This window comes from Hemicordylus capensis, chromosome 1 (genome assembly GCF_027244095.1).
Source record: "Hemicordylus capensis ecotype Gifberg chromosome 1, rHemCap1.1.pri, whole genome shotgun sequence".
In the NCBI taxonomy this organism is placed as follows: domain Eukaryota; kingdom Metazoa; phylum Chordata; class Lepidosauria; order Squamata; family Cordylidae; genus Hemicordylus; species Hemicordylus capensis.
In genome coordinates this window covers 276,309,439-276,322,112 of record NC_069657.1, presented here as the reverse complement: position 1 = coordinate 276,322,112, position 12,674 = coordinate 276,309,439, and the positions used below count along the sequence as shown (strand labels likewise).

The 12,674-nt window shown below is 45.3% G+C and overlaps 1 long non-coding RNA gene across 1 annotated transcript in view; it reads left to right on the top strand.

The window, feature by feature from the left end:
• LOC128340380 (uncharacterized) overlaps nt 1-12,307 on the top strand; it is a 31,202-nt gene extending 18,895 nt beyond the window's left edge. The window contains exons 2-4 of the long non-coding RNA XR_008313662.1: nt 1,838-1,954; nt 9,281-9,386; nt 11,973-12,307. This is a non-coding gene — a long non-coding RNA (uncharacterized LOC128340380). The remainder of the gene's footprint in view (nt 1-1,837; nt 1,955-9,280; nt 9,387-11,972) is intronic.
• Nucleotides 12,308-12,674: the final 367 nt, after the last annotated feature.

Genomic DNA, 12,674 nt, shown 5'->3' with positions numbered 1-12,674 from the left:
AATTTTGTGAGATTGCGGGGGTGACCAAAAGGGGGGTGACCAAAAGCCTCCTTCCCCTTTTGCCTTCCTTTGCAGCTATTGCCTGCTTTATGGCAACACTTCTGGTCAATGGCTGCCATTTTGATTTCCCAAGCAGCCCTGGATGGCTGCTATGTCATGATGTAGCCCTGTTCTGGGTTTGCTGAGAAAGAAGAATAGTGGCTGGCCACCTGGAAGAACACCACTGTTGCTCCTACTCATAAGGCTGTCATTCTTTTGCCCTCCCTAAATTGCCAAAAACATACCCAAGTTTCATCAGCCATGAACCAGGGTGCCAAAATGGGGCAATTCAAGTCAACTCTAATTAATACTAGCGATATATACCTCTCTGTTTGCCTTAGCCAGTCTCCCCAATATAGAGAAAACTTCTGGAAATTAACAAGTGAAGAGGTGAGTCTCATGATCACTGGGGTGGATTGGGAGGGTGCGGGGGGAAGGCTGCTCTTAACCTACCCCCCCTCCCCAGACAACCAAACTGTTTGTCTTAGGCACACCTCCCATGTGCTCACACAGGCAGCTCTGTGAGGCATGGAGCCGGGCAGAGGGATCCTGGGCCAGAACTTGTTCCAGCCTCCAGATATCCCACAATGCAATGCGCAACATACATGTTGCATTGGGGATTTCCCCTTCAGACAGGCACTCTATGCACCTGGAAGTGAACTCAGCCCGAGGATATACACAATATCCAGTAGCCAGGGTAAGGGTGCAAGCACACCCTTAGCCTCAGCTAACAGCCAAGTTTCTTAAGAGGGTTAGGTGGTCAGGGAGTGGAGGGATCTCAGGGAGTGGAGGGATCAGTGAAGCTGCCACAGGCAGGGAAGCAGAGGGATTGACTGGGCTGCCACAGGCTGGGTTAGGCTGGTCATGAGACCTTTACCCTTTAATTAGCAAGGTTGGGAGGTCTTTTTTGTTTATAAAGATAGGAGTTGTTGCCTCTTGATAACAACTCTGAGTTGGCAGGCTCTGATTCCTCACATGAGCCCAAGAAAAATTGTATTTAAAACATCCTGAGCAAATTATGATTATAATCTCTTAGTGCTAAGAAGCCCTGGGGAAAAACAGAAAGGGTATGATTTGATCTCTTCCCATTATCCACATTATTTAATGCACTACTTTCAGCAGAAGTTATATTGGACCCTCTCTCCAGATGTTTAATCTTAGACACAGGAGTCATAGTCGACAGAAATTGCTTACTATAGTCCTCCACTCTCAGATGAAAACTGCTCCCAAGAGCCAAACCACAGATTAGCTTAATTTTTTTCTTATTTTGCAAAGGCATCCAAATGCCCTAGAAGATGACTGTAAGAAATGCATTGGAATTCACACTTTGCTAGAAGAGGCAGATCTCTTGGGGCAGGAAATTCTCAATTATTTTAACCTGAAGACTTGCTTCAACAGAATTCTTGGATACCACCCCCTGTCCCTTGGTATTATTTTGGTACTTGTTTCTGAAAATGTAGAGGTGTACTTGATGGTTGCAGGGGTTGGAGGAATTAACCAAACCCATTAAAACTTCAAAGAAAGTTCAAGTTAGAATTTTGGATCAAAGGATTTGGTGAGTCCTTCTATAATAGAAACCACCTGACTTGTTTCTTTAAAACCTCCATTGAGGAGACATCTTTATTCCAATGTATAAGGACTTAGCATCAAATGAATTAGAACAGCTTCCGAAACACATTACCACAATTATGTTACTATAATGCAGTTAACCAGCCACTTCCATCTGATTATTGTTTGAGCATTTAGAATATTGTGTTACTAATTACAATAATTATTTTTTTACTCAATTTCCATTTAGTTCTTGCAAAGCTTTCTAGGACAAAGGCAGAAGAAGGTTTCATTCTCTTGCAGAAAATCAAGGCTCTAAATGTGACTGTAATATGAGGGGGATAATGAACACTCCGGAGGTGATGAGGTAAGACAGAGCAAGAATTAAGGTAATAAGATTCCATACCTGCCAACATGTCCCTATTTTCCCATTCACCTGAATGGGAAAATAGGGACATGTTGGCAGGTATGAGATTATGCTGCCAGCTGTATTCATTGGACAATTGCTGAGGGCCTGTTGCCATGCAGCAAAAGTTTTATAGAGCCTCAGGTATAATAAAAAAATCAGTAATCCAAAAACTGTCAGTTTAAGATGAGTGTTAAGATGCTTTACTTTTCACTTGTGCTCTAAAAAGAATGGAAATTGCAAGTTAAGTTGCCCATCTTAACGTCCATGCCATATAAGATGTAAAGACTTTGTACAGTCTGGTATATGATGATGGCTTTAGAAATGAGGCTCCATGCACCCACATTTTGCCTTGATCAGAGATGCATCAGGCAGATATTCATCAGGGACATCCCTAGGAAGTGATTAGGGAAACTGCGCCTGTTAAACATCTGTCTGGATGCATCCCTCCCCAGCCCAATGTCCAACTGAAAGACCAAGGCAAAGTATGAGTGAGTGGAGCCAGCTGTACTCTTGACAAAATTGTGCACCGCAAGATTGCTATACTGGTTGTGGGCAATGCTGTGGGCACCACAGCTTCAAAAGGCCTACTGCACAGGCTCTTTCAGCAGAGTCTGAAAGAGTCTGTGCATTTTTCTGCCTCTTAAAATGCAACTTTAAGGATCAATTGTTATATAACCATAAATTGGGTCCCAGAGGGATACACAAAAGGCACTTTTCTGGCATGCAGTCTAAAAGCTGAAACTGGTCCACAAATGGACCACAAAATTGTTTAAATACCACTTCCTCAGTCTGAAAAAATGTTGCCAACCCTTTAAACCTCTGTTCAAAAGAGAAAAACTTTAAACTGCTCTAGCTAAGCCATTTTCCAATGGATCATTACCAAATTTGCAGGGGAGGTATCTCTTGTAACCTAGTGAATGGCTCTTCAACCTGGGTCATGCAGAGGCCAATTGCACAGGCATGGCGGCCTCCAAAATGGCTGCCACACCGGAGGGCCAAAGAGCCAGCCGAATGGCTGGTATGGGCATGAAGGGAGGCTGGCGGAGGGGGAACCTCCACAGACCCCACCACTACCTCCAACAACTCCCACAAAGGGGGTAAGTTAAAAAAATTTTTTTTTTAATTTATTTTTTTTAAAAAAAATGTCCGGGAACCCCCTGAACAGTTGGGGGTGTTCAGTCCAGGGTCGGACTGAACAGGAGATGGTTGGGTTCGACCCCAAACGAGCGAACCGAACCAGTTTGATGTCGAACACGTTCAGCGTCTAACCTGTTTGCACATCCCTACCATGCACTCATGTGGTGCATTATTTGGGCTCCAGAGGATGGGGTGCCGCACAGCGGTGCTTCCCTGCACCTGACCCCTGGAGCTGCTGGGTGAGCTGTGGCCTGGCGTGGAAACGCCGGAGACAAGCCACTGCTTGTCTGGGTGGGCAATTTGCATGTCCAGCGATGGGTGAGTGATTGTCTGCGGGGAGAGCGGGTCAAACCCGCTCTCCCTGCATGCCTCCTCTCGGCGCTTCACAATGCTCGTATGAAGCCTCAATGTGTGCTGCTGGCTGGGCAGGTTGGATAAATTATTTTGATTTTATAAGCAGCAGAATGTTCTAGGCTTATAATAATTGTTTATAAGTAGTAGAATGTTCTGGGCTTATAATAAGCCCACTCTCCAGCCTAACTATACTGGCGCTATTGCTCCAGTATAAATACCGTATTTTATGGACTATAAGACTCACTTTTTTCCTCAAAAAATATCCGCCAAAATTCAGGAGCGTCTTATATGTTTTAACAGTTTAATATGTTAAAACTCTGAAAAACTGGATTAAAATTAAGGTGTGTCTTATAGTCCGTAGCGTCTTATAGTCCGTAAAATACGGTAAATCACAGCTAAAAGGTTTCAGACTTCTTACATATATATGTTATGTGAAAATACACTCTCAGTGTCACACACTCACTCACTTCACTCACTCGTTCATCATAACCACACCCTGACAAGTACTTCTCCCAGCCTTAGATGTGGCAACCTCCTTACCCATGCTTCTAGATTACCCATTCTCTCTTGCAAGGACTCTTGCACTCTGGCGAAGGGCCACTTCACACAACTCTGCCTGTAACCTATTGGCAGCCAATGCAATTGTTTTAAAACAGGCATAATATGATCCCTCCGGGAAATTCCAAAGACCAATCTAGCTGCTGAATTTGGAACCAACTGAAGTTTCCGAACTACGTACAAAGGCAGCCCCACATAAGACACATTGCAGTAGTTAAGCCTAGAGATTACCAGAGAGTGTACTACAGTTCTGGGATCATTATTTTCAAGGAACAGATGCAGCTGTCTTATCAACCAAAGTAGATAGAAAGCACTCCTAGCCATAGCCTCAACCAGAGTGAGAAACCAGAGTTCAGAATCACTCCAAGCTACATAGCTGTTCCTTCGTGGGGAGTGCATCCCCATCCAAAACAGGAAGATCTATCATGTCCCTCAAAGTATGACCCCTTACCATGAGTAGTTTTGTCTTGTTTGGATTCAGTTTCAATTTATTATCCCTCATCCAGTCCATTACTGCCTGTAGGTAGGCATTTAAGGGAGTTATGCCATTTCCAGATTATGATGTCATAGAGAAATAGATTTGGGTGTCATCAGCATATTGATAACACCCTGCTCCAAATCTCCTGATGATCTCACCCAGCAGTTGCATGTAAATGTTAAAAAGCATTGCAGATAGGATGGAGCCCTGAGGGACACCATACAATAGCTCTTTTTTCAGAGCTATCTATCTCCTAGCGACACCATCTGGAATCTACCCGAGAGATAGGAATGGAACCACTGCAAAACAGTACCACCTATTCCCCAATCCCTCAAATGATCCAGAAGAATACTATGCTCGATAGTATTGAAAGCCGCAGAAATGTCCAAAAGAACAAAAAGAGTCACACTCCCTCTGTCCATTCCTTGGTCAAGCTCATCCAGCCCAAGGCCGTCTTCACCCCACAGCCTGCTCTAAAGCCAGCTTGAAATGGATCTAGATAATCAGTATAGCCATGCATGCACAACTGTTTGTTTATATTTTAACCAGCTTGCTGACTACAGTTGCACAGATATTACTGCTAGTCAAGAATTTGGGCAGCAGGGGGACTAGAAAATGAGAAAGACAGTACACTATTACTTGCCTGTCTAATGAACAGTGGCTGAAATCCAGACTAACAAAGCATAGGTGTTCTAGGTGAGAAGCACCAGTGCTCCTGCTGAGTTCCTGAGGAATGCAGGGCTGGTACTTGCAGAGAGGCAGCAAACTTTGACTACTTCCCCCGTCCCTCTTAGGTATGCTGTGCCACCTAGGGTTGTCAACATTTCATTGCCAGAATGAGGGACACAAGTTCCAGAATGAGGCACACAAGTGTGTGGGGGCTGATTGGAGGGTGGTGGCTGGGAGGTGTATGCAGTAGTAATCAAGAGCCTGAGTATCACTGACGTATATGTAATTGAATTATATGATACTGAATAAATGAGGGACAAATGCTGTCCCTATAGGGACCAACATTTCATCTCTGAAATGAGGGACATCCTGCGTAATGAGGGACAGTTGGCAACCCTAGTGCCACCTGAAACTATGTCCTCAAGTGCTGCACAACTCTCAGGAACATATTTTCAGGCGGCCCAGAGTGCTTTCAGGGGAAGGGGTGGTCATTGAAATTTGCCCCCCATGCAATTGCCAGTGCTGTGTTAATTGAAACTTTCAGCAACACCAGTGCTTACAGCACTCACGCTTTGTTAGTCTGGATCTCATTCTCAGCCACTGAATATTATTGTGCTAGTCTCTGCACGCATGTGTATTTCCATATAGATGAAGATGATCATACAGACCCTTATGTGAATACTCTTTGAATCGCATAGCTTAAATAATAATGGAAGTGCTATTTGTATAAGCTTACCTGACCTGTGGTGACACCAGCAGGGGTGTGCAATGAATCCGGACCACAGGAGCGTTATGTTTTATTTTGAATAGAAGCTTGCCCTATATGAAGGGCGCAGAAAGCTAATGCTATAATAAAGTTTTTATTTTGTGAAGAATAATTAGGTAAATGGAAAACAGTATGAAATGAAAATGAAAGTGTGACAGGGACAAAGAGAATTTCCCCCTCTCTACCAACTCCTCTTGCTTTACTGGCCCACACCAAAACAACAACTCTTTCATTTCTCTCTCTCTCTCTCTCTCTCTCTCTCTCATTTATACCTCCAAGGAGTTTAGGGCAGCATACATGGCTTTATCGCCATTCCTTTTCATAACACACTTTTGAGAAAGGTTGGACTGAGGGATAATCATTTTGCTAAGGCCATCCAGTAAACTTAAAGACACAGCAGGTCTGTCTAGTCTAAATCAAACAATCACCTACAGCACCCTAGTTCAGCACCCTAGTTTTGTCTCTTTTTGTGACTTCTTTGCATAAAAGGCACAACTGTTCCCCATAATCCATTCTCTCCAGACTGGTCTTCAACTCGAGTCCGATCCTTTAGCCCAGATGCAGAGATTCTAGCTCTTAAATTCCCTTAAATTATATGTAACACAGTTCTTAATTGGAAAAGAGGACCAGAATAATTCCAGCGATTATATAATATGTTCAGCCTATGCACTCTAAGTGGCAATTACAGATTTTCTACTCTCTCTAGCAACAAGTGTTCAACTACTGTTTTACACATAAGCACATTTGGCATAATTTAGGTAGATGCAGTTAGGAAATCTTTTATGTTGTGGGTGTTCTCATAACCAGTGAATAGAAACTGGAGGGAGACCCAGAAACACAACTCACCCTAGAAAATCATTAATCACATCACAAATAAGTATTCAAGCAAAGAAAATGCATGCAGCTCAGTCCTAAGGATTAAAATTCCATGGATTTTTCCCCCCAGTGGATGTCTTCAAGGGGTTTGGATTTGATTATGATAGGATGGTCTTAAGGCACATCAAGTGAAGAATGCATTTTGAAGTCTGCTGCAAATATTAGTTTTCAGTCTTGCTTTCATCAGTTTTGTTTTGAGGAGTGAATTAAGCACACTGTATTTTTCCAACATAGAAGAGCTATTTCACAAACATACATACATACATACCTATCTATCTATCACACTTGTATACCGCCCCAAACTTGCATCTCTGGGTAAAACAGTTAAAAACACATACAAACAGATGAAAACAGATAAAAACTAACAATTTAAAAATCAATCACAGAATAAAAACCTATAAATTATCAAGAAGCTGAAAAAGCCAGAGTGAAAAGATGGGTTTTAAAATATTTTTTAAAAATTGTCAGAGATGGGAGGATTGTATCTCAATAGGGAGCGCATTCCATAGTCCCGGGGTAGCAACCAAGAAGGCTCATCTCCATGGACCAGACGAACTGGCGGCAACTGGAGATGGACTTCCATAGACGACCACAATGGACAGTGGGGCTAATAATAAAGAAGACGTTCTCTAGGGCTTTATGAGTTATAACTAGCACTTTGCATTTTGCCCGGAAACCTATAGGCAGCCAGTGTAACTACATCAGCAGAGGTGTAATGTGGTCTCTCTGAGATGACCCAGAGACCAGCCTGGCTGCCGCATTCTGAACCAACTGAAGTTTCTGGACTACGTACAAAGCCATCTCTACGTAGAGCGCATTACAGAAGTCAAGTCTGGAGGTTACCAACAAATGTACCACTGCTTTGAGGTCATTGATCTTGAAAAACAGGCGTAGCTGGCATATCAGCCGAAGCTGATAGAAAGCACCCCTGGCCACCGCCTCAACCTGAGAAATCAGGGAGAGGTGCGGATCCAGAAGTACTCCCAGACTATGAACCTGTTCCTTTTGGGGAAGTGTGACCACATCTAGAACAGGTAGATCAAAATCGTCTCTAGAGTTCTGACCCCACACAATAAGTACCTCCGTCTTATCTGGATTCAGCTTCAGTTTATTCTCCCTCATCCAGCCCATTACTGCTTCCAGGCAGGCATTTAGGGAGGATATGCCAGCTCCTGAAGAAGTTGACATGGAGAAGTAGATCTGGGTGTCATCAGCATACTGGTAACACCCAGCTCCAAATCCCCTGATGATTTCTCCCAGCGGTTTCATGTAGATGTCAAAAAGCATTGGAGAAAGTACGGAGCCTTGAGGGACACCATACTTAAGCTCAGATTTCGAAGAGCAACAATCTCCAATCAACACCATCTGGAATCTGTCCAAGAGGTAGGAGCGGAACCACTGTAAAACAGTGCTTCCCATCCCCAACACTCTCAGACATTCCAGAAGGATACTATGGTTGATAGTATCAAAAGCCGCCGAGAGGTCCAAAAGGACCAACAGAGTCACACTTCCTCTGCCAATTCCCAATTGGAGATCATCCATCAGGCCGACCAAGGCAGTCTCCACCTCATTGCCCGCCCGAAAAGCAGTTTGAAATGGGTCTAGATCAGGGATTCTCAAACTTGGGTCCTCAGGTGTTATTGGACTTCAACTCCCATAATCCCCAGCCTCAGTGGCCTTTGGTTGGGGATTATGGGAGTTGAAGTCCAATAACACCTGAGGACCCAAGTTTGAGAATCACTGGTCTAGATAATCAGTTTCCTCCAAGACCGCCTGGAGCTGAGAGGCCACCACCCTCTCAATTACCTTGCCCAGCCATGGGAGGTTGGGAAAAGGCCTATAATTGCCCAACTCTGAGGGATCTAATACAGGCTTCTTTAGAAGAGGTCTAATAATTGCCTCCTTAACACAAGGAGGCATCCTGCTCTCCTCAGAGAAGCATTTATTATTTCCACCACGTTGTCTACAACAGCCTCCCTGCTAGATAGAACAAGCCATGTTGGACAAGGGTCAAGAGAACAAGTGGTAGGCCTCACCACTCCAAGCAGCTTGTCCACATCCTCAGGAGTCATGGAGTTGTTAGGCACTTCCAGTTCAGACATCAAATTAATTGTGGAGTCTCCATCTAGGTCGGCCCAAATCCAAGAGATTTTATCTGCCAAAAACTCTTTAAACACATTGCAGTGGGTAACCGATGACTCCAAATTCTGATTCAAGGGAGGGGGAGCAGATACTAGTTCCCTTGCAACCCTGATTTGCCGTTTGAGATACTACTTCGTCATTTTGGGAGCAAGTGTAAAAATTCTGTGGGTAAAGTTTAGAACTGAAAAATGAAGTGTATTTCCATGTCCTTGTTTTGGAAATAGGCCTCTTTAATAGTTTGTTTTGTAATATGCATTTTCAGTATCTTTTGACATAGATTTTTTTTAATGTGTTCATTCTGAAGGTACCTAACTATGTGATGCAAATACTACTTTAACTCCTTGTTAAGTCAACGATCATATTCTAGAAAAATAGAATTTGACCACAAGATTGAAAGGCTTTCAATTACAGTAAGTTACTTTGCATTTTCTCTTTGAACAGATTGATATTTAATTTTAAGTTTGATCAAAGGCTTTTCTCAAATTATGCCAGCCTCAACCTTGTACATAGAATAACAGCCAGCACTGAAATAGTGTAGTAGTGGAGTTCTGTGAGCTCCTCCTCTCCACCATAAAGCCTCCAATGAGAAGTGGAACCTCTGCCTGATCACACAGGACTTGGAGGCTGTTCTCACAAGTAGCTAAGACAGGGCTAAGGTAGCCAAGCTTGGGCTTGGCTGTCTGTGAGAACCACCAGGAGCTGTGCAGCTCTTGGTAGCAGAACCAGCCATGAAGCCCAGTTGTTAAATGAGGATGAGGGAGCAAGCGCGTGAGTCTCCATCTAAGTCGGCCCGAATCAGAGAGATTTTATCTGCGAAAAACTCTTTAAACACATTGCAGCGGGTAACTGAGGACTCCAAATTCTGGTTCAAGGGACGGGGGGCAGATACTAGTCCCCTCACAACCCTGAACAACTCCGCTGGACGTGAACTTGCAGATGCAATATGGGCAGAGAAGAACCGCTTCTTTGCCGCATGTATTGCCTGAGCATAGGTCTTTAAATGTGCTCTATGTCATAATCTGTCAGATTCGAGTTGAGTCTTTCTCCACTTGCGCTCCTGTCGCCTACCTTGCCACTTCAACCCCTGGAGATCTTCCGTATACCAAGGGGACAATTTTGAAGAGGGTCCGAGGGGATGCTTAGGAGCAATCATGTCTACTGCCCTGGTGAGCAAGTTGTTCCAATTCTCAACCAGGGCATCAACAGGATCACCAGCAAAGCCAACATTAAATCCCTCCAAGGATCCTTGGAATCTTAGTGGATCCAATAACCTCTTCGGGTGGACCATTCTAATGGGCCCCTCGCCCCTGTGGAGGTGGGAAGTGGTTGTAAGTCCAACCTTAACCAGATGGTGGTCCGTCCATGACAACAGGGAAATCACAGGAGTCCCCACCCACGGAACACCACCCTGACCAGAGTAAAAGACCAAATCAAGCATGTGGCCTGCAATATGCATTGATCCAGAGACTGCTTGGGATAGGCCCATAGTTGTCATGGTCGCTATGAACTCCTGAGCTGCTCCGGACAAATTGGTCCCGAAATGAACATTGAAGTCCCCCAGTACCAAAAGTCTGTAAGACTCCAACGCGAGTTCCGCAACCAATTCCGTGAGCTAAGTAAGGGATTCTGTTGGGCAGCGGGATGATCGGTACACCAACAGAAGTCCCAATCTATCCCTGGTCTCCAAACTCAAGTACACACCTTCAATATGTTCCGATACCCTAACAGGGACCCTGGTAAGGGAGATGTTATCATAGACCACAGCCACTCCACCTCCCCACCCACATCCCCTCACCTGCTCCTCTACAGAATATCCTGGAGGGAGAAGCTGGGCTACTAGCGTCCCCCAACCAACTCTGGCGAGAGTTTGGAGAGCTGCTGGATAGCAACGGGACTGGTGGGGGAAAGAAAATGGCAGCGACAGTAGCTGGCTGGCCGGCCAGAAAGTGGCGGTGCTGGTGGGCAGTCGAAGGCGCCAGCGGGAGAGAGAAGAAGCTGCTACCTGACCAGCCAGAAAAGGGGGGCGGGCAGTATCTGTCTGGCTGGCCAGACAGCAGCAACAGGTGGGAGAAGAAGCCGACTGGCAGGATGTAGAAGAAGCCGGTGCCTGGCCAGCCAGAAAGTGGCGGGGTGGTGGTGGACGGGAGAAGAAGCCATTGCCCGGCTGGCCAGAAAGTGACGGGTGGCCAGAAACTGTGGGGGGTGGGCAGGAGAAAAAGCTGACCTGCCCACCCACTGCCTGCCAGAAAGGGGGGAGCGGGGGGGGGGGAGAAGAAGCCGACACCCAGCCAGCCAGAAAGCGGCAGGAGGGGAAGAAAAAGGTGGTGGGTGGGCCGGAGAAGGTGGGGGGGGAGAGAAAGAAAAAGGTGGTGGGCAGGCTGGAGAAGGTGGATGCGAGTGGGTGGGCTGGCCGGAGGCTCAGATGTTCCCAACCCAGTTAGTAATTACTAATAGACTATTCATGTGAGCGTGCAAAATCTGGCTAAGGGAGCCCAGCCCGGTTTTGCACGTGCATGTGAACCACCAGGATCATGCCTGATCCTGACAGCACCATGGTGGCAAACCTGCCTACGGAGCCTCCCTTGAAAATGAGATTGAGGGAGTGAGCGCTCCTTTAACCCAATTTTCCCGATCATCTGTAAGCTGCGGGCTGCAAGGGGAAGAAAATTTAGCAGACTCAGGGAAGGGGGGATCCCCAAAATGCACCACAATGCATCATGCGGTGCATTATTGGAGTTCTGGGGGCGGGGCGATGCGAAGTGACCCTCCGAGCTGCCGGCAGGGATGGTGCTCGACTGGGTGGGTGATCCGCCCGCCCCCGGCGACGTCATGAGGATTGTCTGTGGGGAGGTAAGGACTTCCAGGCATCCTCCCTGCAAAAACGGGTAGCCTTTTCTCACTGCACGTGAGAAAGGGCTCATAGGGGGGGTTTTTTTTGGTGAGATGTCCTATCTGTTAATCATGTGTTTGCCTATTTTATATAACTAAAACATTAGGAACAGCAAAAGACAAGCCACGCTGGATCAGACCAGGTCCATCTATTCCAACATCCTGAGTCCAAAGAACCCTTCAGAAGACATAACAGTAACATCTATAAATGGGGAACAAAGACCCTGACCCCAAATTACTGCATTCAGGTGATCACCTTCCTATATATATATGAACTGCATCTTACATATATGTGAACTCCACATGTATAGGTTTGTCCATACAACTGGGGACCTACTATAGGTCCAAGCACATGCGTAGATCATATGTACAATTGGTATCCATATTGGATCTGTAGAACAACTGAGAAAGAGATGGGACCCTGCTTCCACAATCCCACTCCCATGCCTATCCATATTCTGTTGTATTTATTCATTTATTTATTTCATACTATTTATATCCTGCTTTTAATAAGTCAGTATCAGTCACTGAGGAGGTTTATATATAAAGATGAAACTGTGCTAACAGTAAAACACAGTGAAAACTTTGATCCAGTGTGCATCAGCAATAATGTCTCTTGTTCCTTGGCCTTTTCTGCTAACTGGGCAAAGAGCTTTTAACATGGTGATTCTCTTTATTTAGCAGCGGGAGAGTAACTGGCCCTATCCACCCCCAGCACAGTCGCTCCAGTGACTGTTGCTGCTGTCTATCTTATGTTTTGTTTTAGAATGTGAGCCCTTTGGGGACAGGGAGACATCTTATTTATTTAT